General features: G+C 43.6%; 1 protein-coding gene across 5 annotated transcripts in view; it reads left to right on the top strand.

The window, feature by feature from the left end:
• Positions 1–21,895, top strand: part of FILIP1 (filamin A interacting protein 1) — a 187,881-nt gene that overhangs the window by 64,396 nt on the left and 101,590 nt on the right. Inside the window, exon 1 of one of the 5 annotated variants that reach the window (XM_084754260.1) lies at positions 12,103–12,125. The exons of the other annotated variants lie outside the window; for them this stretch is intronic. The gene's annotated coding sequence lies outside the window, so the exon portion shown is untranslated. Of the gene's footprint in view, positions 1–12,102; positions 12,126–21,895 lie in introns of those variants that run through there. 5 annotated transcript variants of the gene reach the window in all.

Below are 21,895 nucleotides of genomic sequence, written 5' to 3' on the forward strand. Positions count from 1 at the left end.
ACACAACACAACACAACACAACACAGCACAGCACACAGCTAGGGCATAGTAGGGAAAGAGGGAGAGAAAGTACTTGAACAAGTTGTGGGAAGGTGAGTAAGATTTCTAAAGATGAAGAAAGTGATGGTGGGAGACGTCAGGTGAGGGAAGTGGAGTGAAACAAGGATGCTGAGGCAGAAAAGCAGTGGCTAAGTTTAGGGTCCAGTTGAGAAATAGGATGGTGACATTTCGTAAGAGTCAGTCTTATTTTACGGTTTTTGCCTGTACGCCCAAGCACTGGAGTCACGTGCTCCGTAACACCTTAGGCAACTGTGAATCACATTACAATGATGGCCCATGGATGATGATGATGATGATGATGAGAGAGAGAGAGAGAGAGAGAGAGAGAGAGAGAGAGAGAGAGAGAGAGAGATGTTTAAGTTGCCATATCTTTTATGGCAGCAATCCTCTATACGTCTTGTTTTCTGTGTCTGAATCAAGAGGCCAGCTTCAGATAAGCCCTCTGTATGTGCTGTTAGGACAATAAGGAGTTACCCAACTGTATAGTTCTTAGAACAGACCTCTGTTGTAACCAATCTTGACAGTACTGTCTTCACCTTTGTGGCATCTCAATAATTGATAGTTAATATGATTTGAAAGGCAAATTTGTCAAAAATGGAGGCAGGGGTGCTTTGTAAATTGTGAAGCAATTTGATTGCCCCAAGTTCATTATCAATTACACAACATTTTTCTTTAGTTATTTTTCTTCAAAAATAGCACTCATTTTTAGACATTGCTGTAAGATGAGCTTTGAATATATTTCCTACTATGAAACAAACAAGACAAAACCTTCTAGAATTTGATTTATTTTTTTAACTCATCAAGGTATGATGTCATCAGTGGGCCTGACAGCCGTTTGATTTATAGGCAAAGAAGAGCCTTCTGTCCTTGGCAGAGAGGGGCGTGTAAACTGGGCTCCCTTCTGTCTGGGATCCAGCTTGGAAGGGTTTCTTTCACCTCCTCAGATGAATGTGGCACTATACAAACACCGAGAGAGCTGGCTGTCATTTCAGCTTGGCATTGTCCCCTCTACAATCTCATCACAGTCTATTGGTGTCTCCAGGCTCAGTCTTTGACCACACTGTTCTTTCCATGCTGGAAAGGCTGGGTGGCTTTTTCTGATGTACCCACCTCCCAGGTGCTGTTTCTGCCCACTGAGGGGTCTGAGCTGTCCTGTGGGGAAGTTGCATATTTGGGGGCGTTTTGAGGTAATGTGCAAATACTCTCCTTTCCCCTCAAATCAATGTCTCTTCCTTTTGGGGTTTTTCAGTGTCTGACTTATGTTAAGAAAAAGATGAGTGTAAATTAGTTCATCAAAGAAAAAAAAAGTAGAAGGAATAACTAAATGTCCTTAAAGTCTCTGTGTAGACCAGGCTGGTCTTGAATTCACAGACAGCCACACATCTCTGTTCCCAAGTACTGGGATTAAAGGCCTGTGGTTCTATACCCTGTGAAGTCTGTTTTGGGTTTTTTTTTTTGATGCAGAATGAATTTTATTTTTTATTATTAAATATTTTATTTTTTTTACATATACATTTATATTATTACAGTATATACAATAAACTACCTACAGCAAGAAGAACCATGAAACAATCAGGAATTATATAAATGTTACATTCTTTTTGTTTTGTTTTGTTTTTTTGAGACAGGGTTTCTCTGTATAGACTTGGCTGTCCTAGGCTCACTTTGTAGACCAGGCTGGCCTTGAACTCACATCAATCCGCCTGCCTCTGCCTCTCAAGTGTTGAGATTAAAGACATGTGCCACCACACCTGGCTTAAATATTACATTCTTAGTATTTTGGCTATTTATATTTGGCAGCCTTGAAGAAAACATCTTTCCTATCTTGGTGAGTCTAAAATTCGGAATGTAAATCAATATCTATCACATCTTGTCATCAATTTCACCTAAAAATATCTTAACTCCTAAAGCTAATCTATCTGGTTTTCAGCCACATCAAAGACTTGAGAAGGAATAAACTTAATTATCTGAGTATACAGGGGGTGCAGGTTAGCAGCTTCCCAATTGAGAAGATGACAGAAACAGTTTACTTCTTGAGCAGTCACCTAAAACTCTCTATAATGTTGGAGTGTCATCTTCAGCCCAATATCTCTGACAGACATATTTTTGAGGCAGGAACTTTTGAGGACTTGCTTACTCTGTCTTGGCAGAGTTTGGCCATCGACTCTGCCTTCATCCAAGGTTGCCCTTTTCTAAGCAGAATTTTGTCTGTGGCAGAAACGAGGACATTTTGCCCAGTGGCTTGTTTGTCACATTTGAAGCCATCTCTGTAAGGAGATTCTTTGATGCTCATCATCTTTTTTGAGGTAGGCTGGGTGTTGCCAGGAGTTAACCTGTTTCATTGTCAATGAATCTTTAAAACAACGAAAACATTTTAAAAATGCTGTAGTCTGTATGTCTCTGAGGTTTTGAAGGCCTTATCTAACTATTTTTCCTTATTTTTCTATAGAATCATATCTGTCTGTTGCACCTAAGATGTATGTATATTCTTGTGATAAAAATAGACTAGTAATTGACATGACCATGATTTGATCAACTAACAGTTAACTTGTATAACTTATTTATCCTAAACAGCCTGCAATAGCACTTTAAAAGTATGGTAAGTAAACCTTGCATTATAATTGAGTTATACGGGTTTAATATCTCATATTAGAGTAGAAATATATATAATGTGTATGAAGAATAATCTTACATTTGAATTCTATACCACTATATCTAAAATTAAACTTATTTTGTGTCTATATACAAAATTCTATACCAATGGATTAAAAATAACCTTGTGAGTGACAATTAAAGCATTAATTTGAGGAGTAGATTTACTAATCTACTTTTTGTTCTATCTTCCCTATATATTTTTATATTCCTCCTTCTTTCTTTTCAACTCCTCTCTCCAAACCTAAGAATGGAAGATAAAAGAAAAGAGAGACATTCCTGAGTCCAATCTTGTTTTCTCTCTAAATAAGACCAATAATAACTTATAACCAACTCCCATTGAAAATAACCCTCTATAGCCCAAGAAAGCAACCAAAAACCTACTCGACTCCCCTTAAAGGAAGTGGGGCTTCATTCTCTTAAGGTTTTCCAGCTGATTTGGGACGAATAATACCTTTGGAGGGGCCCAAATAAAATTGGGGAAATGGTTACACAAGCTAGGAATAGCATTTGTGGTTCAGTTTCTAAATGTTGAGAAATTCCAGGCTTAGTTAGAGTCCTCTGTAGGACTGAAAACCTGGACCAACTTGGGTTGGAAGCTATTTTTTTTTAAATTCACAGAAATGTATATATTTTAACTTGAAGTAACAGTTTCTAACTTCTTATCATGCCATTGTGAAGAAAATTCTATATTCCACTGATATTTATAGGGAGCCCTAAATGCTAATGACTTTAGCATTTAAGTTAAACCTGGGAGTAAGTCTCAGAATTTCTGCCACAGCAAAATAATTACTGTTATTAGAATTTTGTTGGCACCCTATCCTACCCACTTTGAGTTTAATCAACTATATTTATCCAGGCTTACATAGATATTTAGTTGATCAGTGTACTCTCAGTGCTGGGAATTGAACCCAGGGTCATTTGCAGGCTAACCACACACTGTAACATTGTTAGCCTTTCCATTGTCTAGGAAAAGAACCCAGAGCCTTGTACATGTGCTATCCTGAGCTGTACCCCAGCCCATCATTTATTTAAATTATTAATTTGCATCTGTTTATGTATTGTGGTAGCAGGAGTTGGTTCTCTCTTTCTACCATGTGGATCCTGGAATCAAAGTAGGTTGTCAGGCTTGGTGACGAGTGTCCTTACCTGCAAAGGCATCTTGGTGGCTCCCAGCATTTAGTTTAAAGGGCTCTATTTGTTTTCTCATTTATACTGTACAAGCCCGTAATTGGGACTCATAGTAAAAGAGTGGATATCAGGCAGAAACTGATCAGTTAGTAGAGGTGGTTGGGATGGTTTGGGGAAGGACTCTGAGGATGAACAGGACTTAACAGCTGACGAAAGCTGGGAGGAGATAAACTCCAGGCTGGACACTCACCATCCAGGTTAACGGAAATTTAACTTCTCTGAAAGTTGAATTACAATAGATATTTCAAAGTGACTTAGCGCCTGGCTTGTTGTCTTCGAAGTAAAATCGCACAGGTGTTTTCTCTCACTGCAGAGAATGGCTCTCTGCAGCAATGGTTTGCCATCACCCCTCTGTTTACTTCTGTTTGAAAAATGCCCTGAGGAGTCCTGAGGGAGTTCCATTTTTCTCCTATTGACACTTGGTTTGTTTTTTCAAGGGCTTAGTCTTCAAAGAATAGGAGAGGAGGTCCGATGTGTTTATAGGTTTAAGGGCAGTCTTTTCAGATGGCACTTCAGTCGGGCTTTCTGGTGAGGGTCCGCCCTGGAGATGCTAAGCCGAAGAGGAACTGCCTGTTTAGTTTCCCAGATCAAACTGGTGCCTGAGATAGAGACAGAACAGAACCATAGCTCTTCCTGTCCTCACCATTCATCTTCGAAAGCCAGTCTTCATTCTTCCTTGGACAATTAGCTGCTGTCTTTCATCATGTCCAGTAGCATTTAAAACCATCTCAGGTTGGAAGTAAATCTCATCTGTATAAGCACACTGGTGGATAGTGCTGTCTCTCCTCACCTGTGGTCGGCCATTGGAGACCAGGTCCTCCCATGCAGTTTAGGTGACTTTGACTTTATCTAAAATTCTGAGGTGAGAAAAAATAGTTTTCTATTAGAATTATTAGCTAATAAAAATAATTAGTTATAACTAGTAACTAATCATAATTAGAACTATTTTTCTGTTTTGTTTTTCGAGGCAGGGTTTCTCTGGGTAGCCTTGGGTGTCCTGGACTTGCTTTGTAGACCAGGTTGGCCTCAAACTCACAGTGATCTGCCTGCCTTTGTCTACAGCTAATTATCTTTAAAAATTAGTTTTTATAGATGGTGAGATACTGTGTTCATTGAAAATATTTTCTGCTGATTAAGAATCAAGAAAATAAATGTTTTATTACTAGTGTTTCTTAAAGTGAACAGTTTCTTAAATAAACAAAAAACAACTCTTTTTTTGTTTGTTTTTCGAGACAGGATTTCTCTATGTGTAGCCCTGGCTCCCTGGAATCAGTCTGTAGACCAAGCTGGCATCAAGATCTGCCTGCCTCTGCCTCTGCCTCTGCCTCTGCCTCCCGAGTGCTGGGATTAAAGGCACATGTCACCATCACCCTACTGAAAAAAAAAACCTCTTTAAAAGAAGACTTAAGTACACGCAGTTATGTTCTTAATCTTCTCAGCTCTGGTCTAGCTACCTTTTAGCTTGAAGTATACACAGCTCTTAGAACCACTCAAGTTTATTGGCTTGTCCACACCACCTGGGTTTTTATGATTTCTTCTTTGGTTATGACTGAACATCTCCTTAGAAAAACATGCTGCACTTTGGGAGGCAAGCTGTCTCTTCCTCCCTGAGGTGTGATGACTTTATTGATATGGTACCAATGCTGACACGGAAAGGAAGAGCGAGTGCTGGAAAACCAAAGAGAAAAGGCATTTTTTTTTTAACTGACTGGGCAGGCTCTTGGCGTCAGACGTTTAGAAGCTACTGGCTTAAGCAGCCAGTGGAGGAAATGTGCCACACCGGGTGTAAATGTGACTCTCCAAGCTACAGCTGGCGGAAAGCTGCCACTGGGTTTACATTTGCTGGGGGAGCGTCATCCTTGGCCACGGCGCAATGAAAGATTCATCATCTTCGAGGGTGACACGGGGCAAAGCAAGGTCTGGTCTCCTTCTATTGCCAGGGGCATTGATGGTTTGGGAAGAAACCATGCAAGAGTTGGCAGTTCTGACTTATTGAGCTGCCAGGTCTGTCCAAGTAAAAGGCAAGGGGTGTGAGCCCAGGTAAACGAAATGTTCACCGCTGAAGAAGCCATCGTGGGTTTGAAACCACCGAGGCACATCGCGAACTACCAGGGCCTTGCCCTTAAAGACAGCGCTGTCTCTGTGAATGGCTGCAATTCAGGTTAGGTCATTGGCATTCCGGACTAGGCATGCAAGAGGGAGACTTTCTTCAGCCGGGCAGCGGTTACATCCGCAGCATTCAGTTCATAAGAAGCACAGTCAGACCACTGTGGAGAATTTGGGCTCTGCTTCGTTTAATATAAAAGGTTGTCATATTTCATAATGACGGGAGCTGCAGACATTACCTCTCGTCGTGGTTAGCAGAGATGCCCTAACTATGAAGAGAAGAATTTGAATAGTGAATGAAACAAACGGCCGACTTAGTCTCTTAAGAATCCAGCTGTGTCGGTCACTTTAGAAATTGAAAGTCTTGTGATTTAAAAAAAAAAGGCTTAATTATGAATATACATCTCTTAGTTTAAGTCTTGTGTTGTGGTTTGAAGTCTAAGTTTTACCCATTTAGAAGTGAGTACTTAAATTACACTGCCGTGTGATCACCCACCGAACACTACAACAAATGCGCTGTAATATTTGAGATGGTTCCAATTTGTAGAAGTCAGTGAAGCCATGATCTCATGGACTTGCCGGCATCCGATTCATTTGTTGTTGTTGGTAGATACAAAATACAGAGTGATTCAAAGGAATAAGTGAAGAAAGCAGATGTTTTGAACAGAATGACGGGTGAAAAATACATCATTCACTGACTGTAGGGCGGTAAGAAGAATCTTAGGACGTGGTGGAATACAATTTGCAAATGCGTGGGGCTCAGGAGCCCGGCAGTTCTGTTTGGCTAGTGGATAGAGTGTGCCAAGCGCTGTGCTAAGTGTTAGGAATAAAATATTTGTAAACTGGTGTCTTGACTACAATAGAAAAGATTTCTAATGTGCCTTCTGTTTTTAATTAGGATTTATTGTTTTCTTCTTTTTTGTTAATTTATTATTTTACAATTTCATACATATAAAAATTTACATTATGTTTCCCTAGCCCATAATCCTTTCATGTTCCCTCCTACCAAACCCTTTTGTTTCCCCAAAAAGTCCTCTTTATACTTAAATATCTTTTTTTCTTAAAACAACCACCATCACCACCACCACCACCACCACCACAACAACAACCACCACCACCACCACCACAACAACAAAAACCCTCAATAATTTATTGGGGGAGCATATAAAGAAAATAAAATCCATTACCTCTCCAAGAAAATTAATAGAAAGAATGTTATTTATTTATTTATTTATTTTAGGCCAGTAGTTTTTGGTTTTACCCTTGGTCTCTGGGTTATCTAGTCTCTGGTTCTTGGTCACCTGAGCAGTGTCAGGTAAGGGTTCTAGCTCATGAAGTGGGCCTTAAGTCAAATTAGGGTTTTGGTTGGTTACACCCACAGGGTCTATGCCACCATTGCTCTAGCATATTTTGCAGACATAACCAATTGTAGATCTAAGGTTTTGTGGTTGGGTTGGTGTTTATACTGTTCTTTTTGGTGGCCTACAGAGTAGCTTTCCATGTCAAAGACACTAGAACCAGAGGGTGAATGTTCCCTGTAGGCACCAGCTCGGCCTCTCCATGTTGAATGAAGTGTGTGGGTGAGTTGCCTTCAGCTGTGGGGCTTGCTCTCAGTTTATGGAAAGCAACCTGTTGTCTTGGCAACAGCCTAGGTTGTTTGGGGATTTTCACTGGACCCTTTCAGCCAACAACTCAAGTGTATGAAACCCAGTCCTGGCACTAGAAGCTTTGTTTGTGACAAGAGGTGGCCAGTTGGGGTGCCATCCTCCTCCTTATTTGCACACTTCACTGGGACCACCTTGGTATATTATAAGAAGCTTTCACTGCGCTAGGTTTCCACACCTCCCCTCAAATGCCCTGCAGTTCTGGCTGTCTCTCCCCTTCTTCCCTCCCTCCCACAATCACATCTCCCTCTCCCTTCCCACTTTATCCTTCTGTTCCAGTTCTCCTTCCCCCTGGCTCTAGTCCACCCATGAAATCTCTTCTATTTCTCCCTCCCTGAGAGCTCCATGTGACTCTCCTGCCCCTGCCAGTCCCTGGAAAGTGCAGTTTAAAGTGAATAATTGGGATTTTCGTTTCATGTTTAAGTCTCACAGACTTGCACAAATGATCAGAACGGAAGAAGCTGGGCTGGATCTGAGGCAAAGACAAGGTTAAGTCTCCGTGTGTATAGTGGTTTGGTTTCCAATGCTCACTGCCTCACTATAGTCTTCTGCAACAGACAGTGTGATGTGCATTTCTCAGAGGAGGGCTTGCCCAAATCAGAGACCTCGACTTCTTCTGTCTTCCTGGTCACTGGAGAGCAGAGCTAGAAGCTGACCAAAGCCTATTTTTTGCTTGGAGCTACAAGCAAAACTACTGTTCCTCTAATCTGTCCCCAGGCACCACAGGCCCCAGTGTCTGCTTGTTCAGGTTCCTGTATTCAGTATATTGAGCTAAGGAGGCCGGCTCTGCCATCCTATTGGCTGTAATGAGCCTGGCACTGATGAGTCCCGCGGTGTTGAGATGTTCTGGTGGTGCTTCACTAATGGTGATGCGAAACAGAAGGTGCAGAAAGCGGGTCCAGAGCAGATACATGATCAGCAGGGAACTCTATCAGCCCACCATCACAGACCAAAGCAGGACCTCACCACAAGTGTTTCTAGAGGGCACCTGCAAGGCAGGTCTTCTAGTCTGAAAGTCCCCAGTTCAGATGCCCTCTAGAAACAGAGAGTGCAGGCTTTTCTCGGGAGCCCAGGTGTGCTAGAGAGTCTAGAAATCCGCTGGACAAAGCTATATAATCTCCTCCCCAATTAGTTTTAGCCAACTATCTCAGCTTTTGTTTTCTCTCTCTGCAGTCCTAGGAATCAAATGCAGGGCCCTAATTATGCTAAGGCAGTGCTCTATTACTGCACTAACTCCCTGGTCCTCCATTGCATCTTAAAATGAGGCCAGATGCTTTTTTTTTTAAAGCTTCTCCTTTCTATGAACTAGCTCATAGGTATCTTAGGTATATAACAGAATTCTCATTTCCTACAAAATAGTAAATACGCCCAGCAGTGGAGCTCTCCAGTGATGTAGCCAGTTAGCACACTTTTCTTGTTTGATTGCCAGGACTGAGGCATAAGTATAGAATAATTTCAGACAGAAATAAGGATATAAAGTTTTGTCTTGCAGGAAAAAAGGGGGGTTGGAATAATGGGGAACTAGAATCACATTTAAAAGCACTGTTGAAAAAGCTGAACTTGGGGCAGGAGAGATGGCTCAGAGGTTAAGAGCACTGGCTGCTCTTCCAATGGTCCCGAGTTCAATTCCCACCAACCACTTGGTGGCTCATAACCATCTCTAATGAGATCTGGTGCCTACTTCTGGCCTGCAGGCAGAACACTGTACGCATAATAAATAAAACTTTTTTTAAAAAGTGAAAAAGAAAAAGCTGGACTATAAAATGTATCACCTGTTTGATATAGCTACACAAAAGACTTTTCAAACAAAGTTTGGCTTTTTGGATGATGCTGATGAAATAAATCATCGTAAGAGTTCATGATTCATAAATATGTAAATATTTATGCATACTTTTACAGTAAAGCTGTTGGAGAAGTGAAGGTATTTACAAAACCCATGTTGCAGGATTCCTTTTCAGTCTAGCCGCTTCTGTGTTGGCAACATCAGGGATGTCAAGATCTGTCAAGAGTCAGACCTTTTACCCTTAGCCTCCCGTCACCGGGTAGAAGTGTGAGAGATACTGATGACTTTTCATTAATTCTCTTCTGGTAGAAAGCTGGAAGGTCATTCCAATCCCACCAGCCATTCCCATCAACTGGCCTAGAAGGTGACATTAAAACTGTGACTCAGGAAGAGGCAGTTGGCCCAGGCCATGGAAAGGGACAATAGTTGTTCCAGGCTGCAGCTGCCTCACCAGGTGGGCTGTGTAGTCTGACAGGTGGCACAGGACAAACGCTGTGTGTGCTTTCTATTGCCTCTTGATCTCCAAGTAGAACTGCTGGAAGCAGTCAACTATCGGATGAACCCCAGAAACCAGCCTCCATGCCCACCATCTTCATGGCCACCACTGCCGAAGCCAAGGCCAAAGGCTGTGCTGGCGTCTCCCCTACTCTGGTGTGTGTGCATGTGCACCCCACCTCACTGCATTAACTTGGACTGCATGCATGAATGTGCATGGGGGATTATGAGGAAGCACAGTTTCCCTGGGAATGCACCACAAGGAATATGACCCCACCCAGGAACCATTAGCTTGCCTGTCACTCCTCGGGGAAGGGTGGGGACCTCATGAGCTCTTCCACCATCGCTATCCATGATGGGCCCAGTCTCGTGCAGGTAACTACTGCTGCTGTGTGATCAGGATGCAGAGAACAGCTCTCCAAAACACTCCTCACCGTTTTTCAGCTCTTACATTCTTTCTGCTCCTTCTTCCCCAATATTCCCAAAACTTTGGAGTTGGGGGTGGGGGTAGGGGTGTGGGGTGGACATAGATGTCCTATTTAGGGCTGGGCACTTAACAGTCACTTGTTCTTGGTTGTGAGTCTCCGAAGTGACCATTGCTCACGCAAAAAGAGGCTTCTCTAAGACGGAGAGCAGCACTAACCTATAGGCAATATGTAAATAGTCAGGAGGCAGTTTGATATTATGTGCATTTAGCAAATCAAGAATAAAAGCTTCCCTGCTGGGGTCTCTGAGCTTTTGGTTGGGTTTGCAGAACCAGGCATGAATTCCCTTCCAAGGAGGAGACCTCAAGTCCAGCCAGAAAGTGGCCAGGGACCCACCATAAGAGTCAATACAATAGATAGATTGTAGCTCACAGCATTCCCTGGGTGGGTAAGGCTGAGGATAGCCTTTCTGCCCCCAGCAGCCTTTCACAGAACCTTCTAGCACTACAGATCTAGCTATCAGGGAGGGACTTTCCAGGCTAGTTCTAGCCTGACTTCTCCATGTCCTGCAACACAATTGTGTGGGATCGTCCAAAGGGAGCTACCATCTATTTCTGGTGGGCAACCAGGAGCAGGGCTGCAGCTTGCATCATTTTGTGACCCCTGTGATTTCCCTGAACATGAATCAGAGGGTAGTACCCCACACCTGGCACTGTTATTTTCATGTAATAACCTGTGTCCCCTGAGAACAACACCACCCGCCCACTTAAGGTACTTTGGGGAGATGTGGCTTAATTTCTATTTCAGTATTGGGAAGGATACACCACACACTGTTGAAATGTCTAGCTGGTAGAATTATTTTCTTTACTAGAAGTCCCTAACTGAGTGTTTTAAAGTGGGGTTCTAGGGATTGAACACAGGGCATCACACATATGCAGTGTGGGATGCTTAAATCCTTCAAGCCTGAGCTTCTTGACTCTTCCAGAAGTTTGAATATATTCCATTTATTCCATATGTCAGGAGTAACTTACTTTGGAGCTGGTGGCACTTGCCATACAGGTGACCTCCTGAATTACCATGGAACCCACATGGTAAAAGGAAAGAAACAACTTCCAAACCTGTTTGCTGGCCTCCCCATGTTCCCGTATACCCACACATGCCTGCCTACACATGTGCACATGCACACTCACACACCAGTCAATAAATGCAGTAAAAACTCCTCCCTTAAAAAAAAGAGAAAGATGGCTTCCTTTTCACTGTCCAGTGCTTGTTCTCTTCTTATTCTCAGGACTCCTCATAGTCGTATATCATAACTGTTGTTCTGTACTTTTTGTTTGTTTGTTTTCGAGACAGGGTCTCTCTGTGTAGCCCTGCCCATCCTGGACTTGTTTTGTAGACCAGGCTGGCCTCGAACTCACAGAGCCTCACCTGCCTCTGCCTCTCAGAGTACTGGGATTACAGGTGTGTGCCACCATGCCTTAAAAAAAATCTGTATTTATTTTTACTTTACACGTGTTGGTGTTTTGCCTGCATGGGAGTGTTGAATCCCCTACAGTGGTTTGTACTTTTCAGAGACAGAGAGCATGGATTTGCATATTGTCCATTTAGTCTTTTCTCAGGGTATTTAGTATCTCAAGTTTTCCCTTTTCCACAGACTGCGAAGATCATTATCACATAGCCCCCCCCCCCCCCCCCGCAATACCCATGCTATGGGGGAGAACTCAGAGGGCTGGAGGCTTTCCCTAGAAGGTAAGAGTGGCCACTCAGGTTGGTCAGCTGCCTGTTCACAGCCTAAGGTGGTCAGCTTCAGCTTTCCCCATGAAGTCATTCAGAATTTGTCGGTTTGTTATTAACCTTCTCATCACTTTCTGGTTTTCTTGATTTTTCTATAATTTCTCTCTCTCTCTCTCTCTCTCTCTCTCTCTCTCTCTCTCTCTCTCTCTCTCTCTCTCTCTCTCTGTGTTGTAGCAGGTGGCTGTGTCATAGCGTGTGTGTGAAGGTTCAGAGGGCAACTCTTTGGAGCTGGTTCTCTCTTTCCAACTCTGTGTTGGTTCTAGGATTTGAACTCCAATAGCCAGGCCTCCATAGTGGCTGGGTAAGCGTGGTTACCCACTGCTGAACCATTTCACCATGCCCTTTCTCCTTTTTTTTCCCTTCATCTTAATGAAAATTCCATTGCTTCTCATTCTCATAGGAGCCCTATGATTCTAAGGACTTTTGAGAGACTGTATCGCATTTTCACACTCAGTTATTATTTAATCCTGGAAAAGAGACACCTTTGTAGGAGTCTGAGTAATTTGCAAGGGTGCATGTGACCATGCTTGCTGTGCCTTTCCATACCCTGACTTCTGTTTTCCTTCACCTAATTCAAGTACACAAAGACACAGCACTTCTGTGTTCTAAGTCCTGTGCTAACTGTGCAGTCATCACAAAAGTGTTTCAGACAGCTTTTGCCTGCAAGCATTTTCTGATCTTGTTGTGTGAAAGAACTGGTAAGTGCTGCAAAGCTGTCATACAAAATTAGTATAATTTCTGTTTCCATTTTTACACTTTGCCTAAATTTATCTTATGCTTTCGAATCACTGTGCTGTAGAATAATGGAGGACAAAGAGGGGAAAAGCAAAACCCACAGCTGACGACACTGCTGCGCTGCTAGTGAGTAGGTGTGCTGCAAACTACACAGGGCACATGCTGAGTCCACAGCACCGCTGGCTGGGTGATGCAGTCACAGCGCTACGTTCTTTTAACTTTGTGGTTGTCCATACACTCTGATGAAGCACTAACTGTCTTTGACAACTATCTCCTGCCCAGAAAGATCCCCTACAAGGCACACGACTAAACTTAGCTGAAAAATGAATATTCTGTATTTCTTGACAGTAATACTGGCTGTCTTTCAGTGGTCACTGTGCCACACTCACAGAGCCTAACAGTACAGGAATTGTTACAACACACATGGTTAAGGCAGTTGTGATGTGGAGGGACACCTCTCTAAATCTTCGCTTACAGTAATTTTATTCACAGATCTCATTGGTTAGCCCCATGAAAAAAAGACAAATCAGTGATTTTGTGTAGAAATCGAGGGAAGAAACAAGCAGTTAATTTCTTTGAGCTGTTCAGTTAGCAATTAGTTTCTTTGGAATGCTTGTGTGGTCCCTCAGCCAACATTACTGATGACTAATTCCTGGTCTTAACAACAGTGACACCCCACACCCCACCCGCATGCCAGCTCAAATGTGTTCTTCACAAGTCAAGAAGAATCCCAACCAGTGAACGCAGGCAGCTCTGTTAGATGTGCTGGAAGTTTCAAGGCCACCATATCTTTGACATCATCTCTTTGGACTGTACTTGAGGCCGTTACCTCATAGTGAGCACAGAGCGATCCCTGATGACACCAACATACCAGTAACTGTTACAGAAATATCACAGGCCCAGGCTCTCACGTGAGGAGTCTCTGGCCAAGAGGGTTGCTGAGATGCAGGGTGTGAGGAAGACGAGCAAGCCAGTATCTGAGCTTTATTTCTAATAAAAGAAATAAAACATGAACAAAGCTTTGACTTCAGCCCAAATTCCAGCTTGTTTTCTTCACAGAGGCCATTTGTTTTGAGTTTGTCCATGCACAATCAGACCTTTTTCTTCCTAGCTTATTGTCACATACTTTTAAAAGAACAACGGTCTCCTTCTGATCCTCCCTCCCCCTCTGTGCTTCTCTATTGTTTTGGAACAGAAATATGACTTTAAATAACTCTAATACTTTGGATTATATTTGGATGCTTGGCTGGCCGGGTTGAGCTGTTCTTATCCCAGCTGGAGGGTGAAGTGAAGGAAGCGGGGAGCAGCGGCCAAGCCTTTTCTGTCTTCTTAGTGCTGCTGCCTTCCTAATGCCTTACTTAGTGATGTGGGGACACCCCTCCATTAGGACTCAGGGTTTACAGAGAGAAGGAAGAGCAGGGAGTTGAGGGTGAGAGCCACTGAGCCTTTGCTCAGTGGATGGCTATAGGCAGCTGCCCACGGCCTCAGGCTTAGTGGGTTCATCTGTCCCATCTCTGCACGATGGTAGCTAGGAGTGGGCTGTGATGGAGTTTTTACACCATGTGGATCCGCAAATGCTTCCAGTCAATGCTGGGTGGTTGAGGGGGTGCTAGTCTTTCTCTTTCCCTCCCTCCCTCCCTCCCTCCCTCTCTCCCTCCATTCTCCTCTCCTTTCCTTTCTTTGTTTTATTCCTTCCTAACCTACACATGAAGTATGTGTCCAGTTAAGCTTCACCAAACTTCTCACAAGTCATCAGCACAAAATGACAGCTCATAATGTGTTAGGAAGATCCTCTGTGTCATCCCTAAATGGTAGCTTAGGGACAGGAAACGTCTCTGTTTCATAATGTCCATGAGCAATCCTTTACAGTGCCACTAAATAGAGTCCAATGTGTGGGTGGTGGTGGGGGGCAGTTGGGGGGGGGGGGAAGAGGCACTTTCTACAGCTGGATTTCATGTATCCCTAAGAAGCTTAAGAAGTGGCCTCTGTTCCCATCTCTGAGACTCTAGGGCAAACTGTGTCAACTCTCTAATTCTCATGGTTCCCATGAGCCTGAGTGGTGAGATTCTGGCTCTACCGTTGCTCTTGGCATGCAGGAAGTTTGGTACATTGGCGTTAACCCCTGAGGCTCCTGAGCTTTGCTGTTCCTTGATATTCCTGGAAGTATCTTGTTTTGTTTTTTAAGAAAGGGTTTCTCTGTGTAGCTCTGGCTGTTCTGGAACTTGCTCTGTAGAGCAGGATGGCTTTGAGTTCACAGAGACCTGCCTGTTCCCTCTCCCAAATGCTGGGACTACAGGCGTTCACCACTACTGCCTGGTTCCATTGATAGAATCTTAGCCACCTCAAAGATAAGAAGGCCCTGTGGTAGAAACATAGACCAGGATGTGAAAACATGTCTCTCTAGGTGTTAGGACAGCATTAGGAACACAGGTTTTCATTTTCCTCCTGGCGAGTTCTAGAAATGTCCTAGGACGAGTATTTGAGTAAGACCTAGAAATCCCTAGTCCTAAGTGGAAGTGACACATGAGAGGTTAAAATCTTATACCTAGGTTACTATAATTCAGGGATCTAGTTTTAATTCTTATTCTGTAAAACTAAGAGGCAAAAACTATGGAATTTGTGTTGAATCATACATGATTTACTTGAAAAAAATTAAATTAATGTATCACTAGGTATCCCAGGCTAGCTTAGAATGCATTATATAGCCTAAGTTGTCTGGAGAGTTGTGATCCTCCTGCCTCAGCCTGTGGAGTTCCGGCCTTGCAGGTGTGGGCCACTATGCCTAGCAATTGTGTCTTTACTAATTAAGCCCCAACAATAATTTACACAATCACTCGTATTCCAAGATGGAAGTGAAGGAGACTCTCCATCTGAGGACAAGTGGACACAGCTTTCTTCAGGGGCTTTGGAGTTGCCACTGCGTTATGACCCCAGTTTGTTTCTTGAAAAACCAATGGCTAGAGTATGGAGTACATTTTCAACTTTTAATTGATTACATTAAAAATTAAGCCCTGTGGGGAAAAATTATAGTACTCAGTACAGGGGAGGCCCTCTGTAATTTTTTTTTTTTTACGAACTGGCTTGCAGTAGTAATGTAAACTCCCTTCTTAATAATGAACTAAAATAAGAGTTGACCTTGAAATAACTCATTTAGCCAATGAGCTAGCAGAGGCAGAAGATCTCCTGTTTTTCCAGCTCAGCCCATGACTTCCCTTCTCATCTGAAGCAGTTTCACTAGACTGGGAAGCCCCTGGTGACAGTAACAACCCATGCTTATTTTTTGCTACCAAGTTCCCGGCACGCTCAGATCACCCAGTCAACAGAGAAAGAAGGCTCTGAGGTTTGTTCACGCATGTGATGGTATCTGTGCGACTGCCCTCCATTCCATCCTTAAACTTGATTTTGAGCAATGAGTTTTAAAATGGCAAAAAGAGCTCTTCTAAGTTTTCCTTTTTTAGCAATACATACATGCATAGGGTTTGGTGTTTTCACATATACAGACATATAGAACTAAAGAGGAGCAGTGTGAGTACATGGGCAAGACTAAACACTCTACTCAGCACAGTGTGAAATGCATTTATATTTTAGGTAAAATCTGTCAATAAATGGAAAATCCAGATTCTTAGTCCTGGCTAGGACTTTAGCTCAAACAAAAGTCTGTCTATAGTATTTCAAATCTCTCTTTTCTACACGGTTCCTGTTTGTTGCAATCTTTCATTTAGAATAATTTAAGAGATTTTTTTTTCATGGAGAATTCCTCTTCTCAGGTCTTGATTCGGGGGGCTTGTTTTATCTATGTTTTCTTGTACATACTCCTGTCAATCTTTGGACACATTCCTGTAGCACCAGAAAGGACAAAGAGGTGTTTTGGTCATTACCTCAGTTGGCCTATGAGCCCCAACCTGTAGGCTGATTTGTCTGCCTAGGATGGTTGGCTGTGTGGTGGGAGAGACTCTGTGTGCAAGCACGCCACACCTTCGTTCTGGTTGACGGCTGTCAGGTAAATCTTCATTGGTGGCCACAAGTGCCATTAGGAGAGAGAAAGTGGGTCCAGAAGGCAAACAGCTCTGCAGTCCTAGAAGAGCAGCCCCCTTTGCATCCTGTGGCTGGTGAGTCACGCCTGTGGACCGAAAGCAGAGGTGGCAGAAAGTGAGGCAAGAAGGGAAGGATGCCCTCCCTGGTGACAAATTTGGAAAACGCTCACTTCGGGCATTTTTGTTGGCTTGAATGGCAGCTGATGAAAATAAGGTAGTATTGAGTTACTGGGAAAGTATTTTTTCTCATGGCTACATGAGAAACAGACCTCTCACTATTTATGTACATCTTAATATTTAGACACTAAAACTGTTGGCATGAAGCCAAATTTAAAAATAACCTGTGTTTTGTACTTTCTTGGTGTGTAACTATAGAACATTCCTTGACCTTCCTCTGCCCTCCATCCCAGTATTTAGTTACCATGGCTCCTAACAAAGCTATTTTTTTCCCCTTGACATAACAGGGTGGCAGGACCATGGAAAGCCTGAAACGCAAACTCAAAGTGCGGTCTTACAGTGTGCAACTTGTTAACGCCCCTGTGCTTCTGTCACAGTTTGTGATTCATCCGGGCTTGTTCTCTCCAGTTGGACGTTCCCTTCATACCTCTTCCTCAGCCACCTGTCTTCCTTTGCTTCAGTTAGACGGAGCTTGCTCACGCCCCAGGGATCAGCTGGACACCAACACACCAAAGTGTCCTGGGATAGGGGTCTAATAGCTACATACACCGACACAGTGTTTGCCGATGCAAAAGCCACATACTGAGTTCAAGATCAGCCTGGATGTGTGGGACCCAGGTTAAAAACCAAGCAACAGCAAGAAAGCACGGATGTCATTTTTCAATGCTTGACTTTGGCCCTGATCTGCAGCTTTCTGTCATTGCATATTTCTGATTTCCAATTAGGTCAGGAGTGATTCTGTGTCAAATGTGCTAAATCCCTGGGTATAAGAGAGCCTAGTACTGAAGTGTTCCCCAAACTTCCTTTACTTAAAAGTAAGAATAGACTTAAATTTCTGTTAGGTGAGTGGTTGCACGAGAGGCATTGAGGTGCGAGCTCCTATTGCGTTTGTTTATAATGAGTTTACTAAAGATGGCAGTCTGTGTGCACAACTCCTCCGGCCTCGAAGCTGGAACAGTTCTGCCCCAGACTTCCTGAGCACGACAGTATTTAAAGAAAGACTTTACATTCATGCTCTCAACACCCTTCTATACTTACTGTTTGCAAAGCCACGGCCAGTTTCATATTTCAAAGTTAACCCCTCCCCCCAAATGCTTGGAGCACAATTCTACAACTTGATTCTTTCTTTGTTTTTTTAAATTATAGTTATTATCACTGTTATTATGTGTGATAGATGTACGCATGATGTGTGTGTGCATGATGTGTGTATACATGATGTGTGTGTCTGTATGTGTGTATGTACGTACACATACACACACCATGGCACATGTGTAGGAATCAGATGTCAACTGTGAGGAGTCAGTTCTCTTCTTCTTCCTTGGGTTCCAGAGATAGAGAACTCAGATCATCAGGTCTCGGGAATCACCTTTGTCCACTGATCCATCGTTTGGACCCACTTGCTTTCCTCATGACTTTGCTCTTTAGCTCTTTTGGACTCCTTTCCTCAAATGTCTCCTTAGGCAGGGAAGCTAACCTGAATATTTCCTGGCTAAGTTCACTACTGTCAGCTCAACTTAGTCCTACGTGCAATTAGAATTCCATTTTGGCCTTCCTGTCTCCTTGCTCAAACTCCCCTTCAGATTTTGGGGTGTAACCGAGCCCTGCACACTGGTGGTAAGGAAGAGAGCTCCACTGGAAGCAGACGGGGGGGGGGCGGTGTCTGGCTTTTGTCTGGGTTAGAGTAACTCTTGTCCACTGTCAGGACTGACCATATAATTAAAAGGCCTGGTGGAAAATGAAAATGTGTGTGTGTGTGGGGGGGTAGGTGTCCAAGGATAATTAAGAATGTTAAGCTGGCAAGTAGCATAGACTTGCAGTCTTGGGCCTTGTATGAAGAGGATCAGAAGTTCAAAGGTCTTTGGCTGTATGACTATGAGGCCATGTGATACAGACCAAGAAATGAAAACAAAACGAGAGAGAGAGAGAGAGAGAGAGAGAGAGAGAGAGAGAGAGAGAGAGAGAGAGAGAGAGAAGAAAACCAACGGGAATGAGTAATTACCAGTTCCAAGAAAGCACTGAGGAAGCAGGTGACCTGTATGGTTGCTTGGCTCACACAGTGGTGAAGCCCACTATACCTGTGTTTGCTGCTGTCGTTGCCCAGTTTGACTGCTGATAAAAATGACCTCACTACTCTGCTGAAATACCTCTGCCTCTCTGGAACATCTCTGGAACTCCGTCCTAATTTACAGCAGGGCCACAGATGTCCTGCACCTTCCAAGTCCAACCCGATTTTGCTGGTCTACCTTGAAAGTCCCCTGCCCCGAAGACTCATGTGTTAGCCCCTGAGCTGCCTCACCATTCTGCTGCCCAGCTTTACTGGGCACTCGGCCACTTCTGTCTCTCCCAAAAACCTAGTAGTGCTAGAGGCGCACACTGCTAAATCCGGATTATACATTTGCCTATCTCAGGATACTGGCTAGTGACAGTGGGAATCCTCTTGAGTTTTAGCCGTAAAACTTCATGGGGAATTCCTTTCCTTTTATGTTCATGCCTTCAGCAGTGTCTCTGAAAGAGGAGGCGGGAGGGACAGAGAACGTCGTCGCTGCCCTTCTTTTCTCTCATTCCGTTCTTATTTTCAAGTGACCTCACCCTGGGGACAGAGTGGGGACAGGTGGAAGCTGCACTGCTCCAGCTTCAGTGCACACATCAATCAAGTTTGTCACAGCTTAGATCAGGGCTCGCAGACTAAAGGGCAAAGGTCACACAGGGCCACCTCTGATCATCTGTGCTGTCTGTGAACGCCTCTCTACATGTAGCAGAGCCAGTACAAGTACCAGAAGCCATACAGCCCCGCGATATATAAACTATTTACTGTCTACATACACAGCTTGCCAACCCCAGGCCTAGATGCTCGCAGAATGTATAGTGGCTCAGGGCCTAGTCCTTAATTATAAGGCAGCATCAGAGGTATCTGAAACCTCAACAGTTAATCTGTTGGGAAGGGCCTTCACATACACACGGAAGGTACAAGCTTGTGGCTTCACATCATACGGTGGGTAATGTGTCTGGACTTTCTTATCCCCATTTTACAGACAAGGAAATAGTGGCTTGGAGAAGTGACTTGTGCAGGGTGAGGGCAGTGGCTCTCTTGGTTGCATAGTTAATGGCAAAGAGGGTTTAGGGCGGTTAGGAACACAAGCTCCAAGGCTATCGATGCATCAGGTTGCGGGGCTGCTTGGTGTGCTGAGGTGGGGTGGCTGCAAGGCCGGGAAGAGTGGTATCCAAGGGCCACAATGTCTTTGACAAAACTGTTGCAAATGTGTGGCATAGACATAATCCCTGGACACAGGACACATGCTGGATCTGAAATTTCTGTCTTGTGACGTGGTATTTTAAACATGTTAAGCCCTTAAGCACCTCGATTAGTTTATGACAGTTCTCCAACTTTCTGACCAGCATTTGCATTCTCCTTCCAATTAAGTTTATGATGATTGGTTGATTGACGCAGAAGCCAATCGCTTGTTCTAGGGCCAGAGTGGTAAACATTGTCTATATCACAAACAATGATGTGGTGATGGTTAACCTCACAGCACACATGTTAATGGGAGTGATTAAAAACAAAAAAACTTTTCTCTTTCCTTGGTTTGTAAGTAAGCTCTGTTTGGTTTTTAAGTTGGGAAACTCAGGCTTTTATTTATTCCATAATAAGGACTATTGGAGGACAATTAGACAGAAACAGAGCCTGGGAGTTTAAAATAGACATACCCTTACTCCTTACATTACAAATGATTTGAAGTTATCCTTTCATCTTAAGAAAGAGTCTAAATATTTGAAAGACGAGACATCTTTAAGGACAGTGAATGCACCTGCCTTGTGGCAGGCAGTTAGAACACCTGGAATCCTTGTCAGCACACACATGGGGCAGTCAGTACAGTTTTCCATTTTTTCCTCCCTTGTCAGCGTGAAGCAATGACGTCATCATTCCTTTCACTCAGCAAGGCTAATGCTAGCTATCAGATGGGATTTGCCTCATGTTTCTCGAAAATATAATAAAATTATTTAAGAATGTTTTCCATATAAGAGCAACATTTTTATAATGTGAACTTTTGCAGTTATTTTAATAAAATAATTAGCTCATCTAGAAATTAGATTTTTTTCCCCCCTTCATTTTGCTAACTGAAAGATTCGTCCAAGTCACGTTCAGTTGTCAGAACATTTATGTCTTTGGCGGGCCAGTGATTTTTACAATTTAAAAAGCTAAATGTTCGGACTCTGAGGACAAAGTTGCTCTTTGGGTTCATTGAAAAGGAAAGTCTCGCGCGGGGGTCTGGAGAGAGAGTTCACTCAGCAAAGCCCTTGTCGTGCGAGCCAGAGAACCTGAGCTCAGCCTCCCGCAGCACAGCAGCACACGTATTAAAGGCCAGGCTTGGCAGAACGCATCAGCCATCCCTGCGGGGTGGGTGGGGTGGGGGAGGGGAGGGAAGGGGAGGGAAGGGGAGGGAAGGGGGTTGGCAGAGACAGGCTGATCCCTGAGGCTCACTGACTAACCACTCCAGCTGAGTCACGGTGAAGAGTGATTGAGGAAGGTCTTCCTCATGTCTTCGTTGTTGTCTGTCTGTCGTCTTTAACTTCTGAAAGCCCACCCACCACCCAGGGTTGGGAGGAACTCATGCACTCTGGAATACAAAGGCAGTCTGGGAGAAGAAGCCGGAAGAGAATGTGGTCTTATAAGAACAAAATTATCGCTGAGTGTGGTGGCGCACGCCTTTAATCCCAGCACTCGGGAGGCAGAGGCAGGCGGATTGATGGGAGTTCGAGGCCAGCCTGGGGTACAAAGTG

The sequence above is a fragment of the Acomys minous genome (assembly GCF_964271855.1).
Source record: "Acomys minous genome assembly, chromosome: 13".
NCBI classification, from domain to species: domain Eukaryota; kingdom Metazoa; phylum Chordata; class Mammalia; order Rodentia; family Muridae; genus Acomys; species Acomys minous.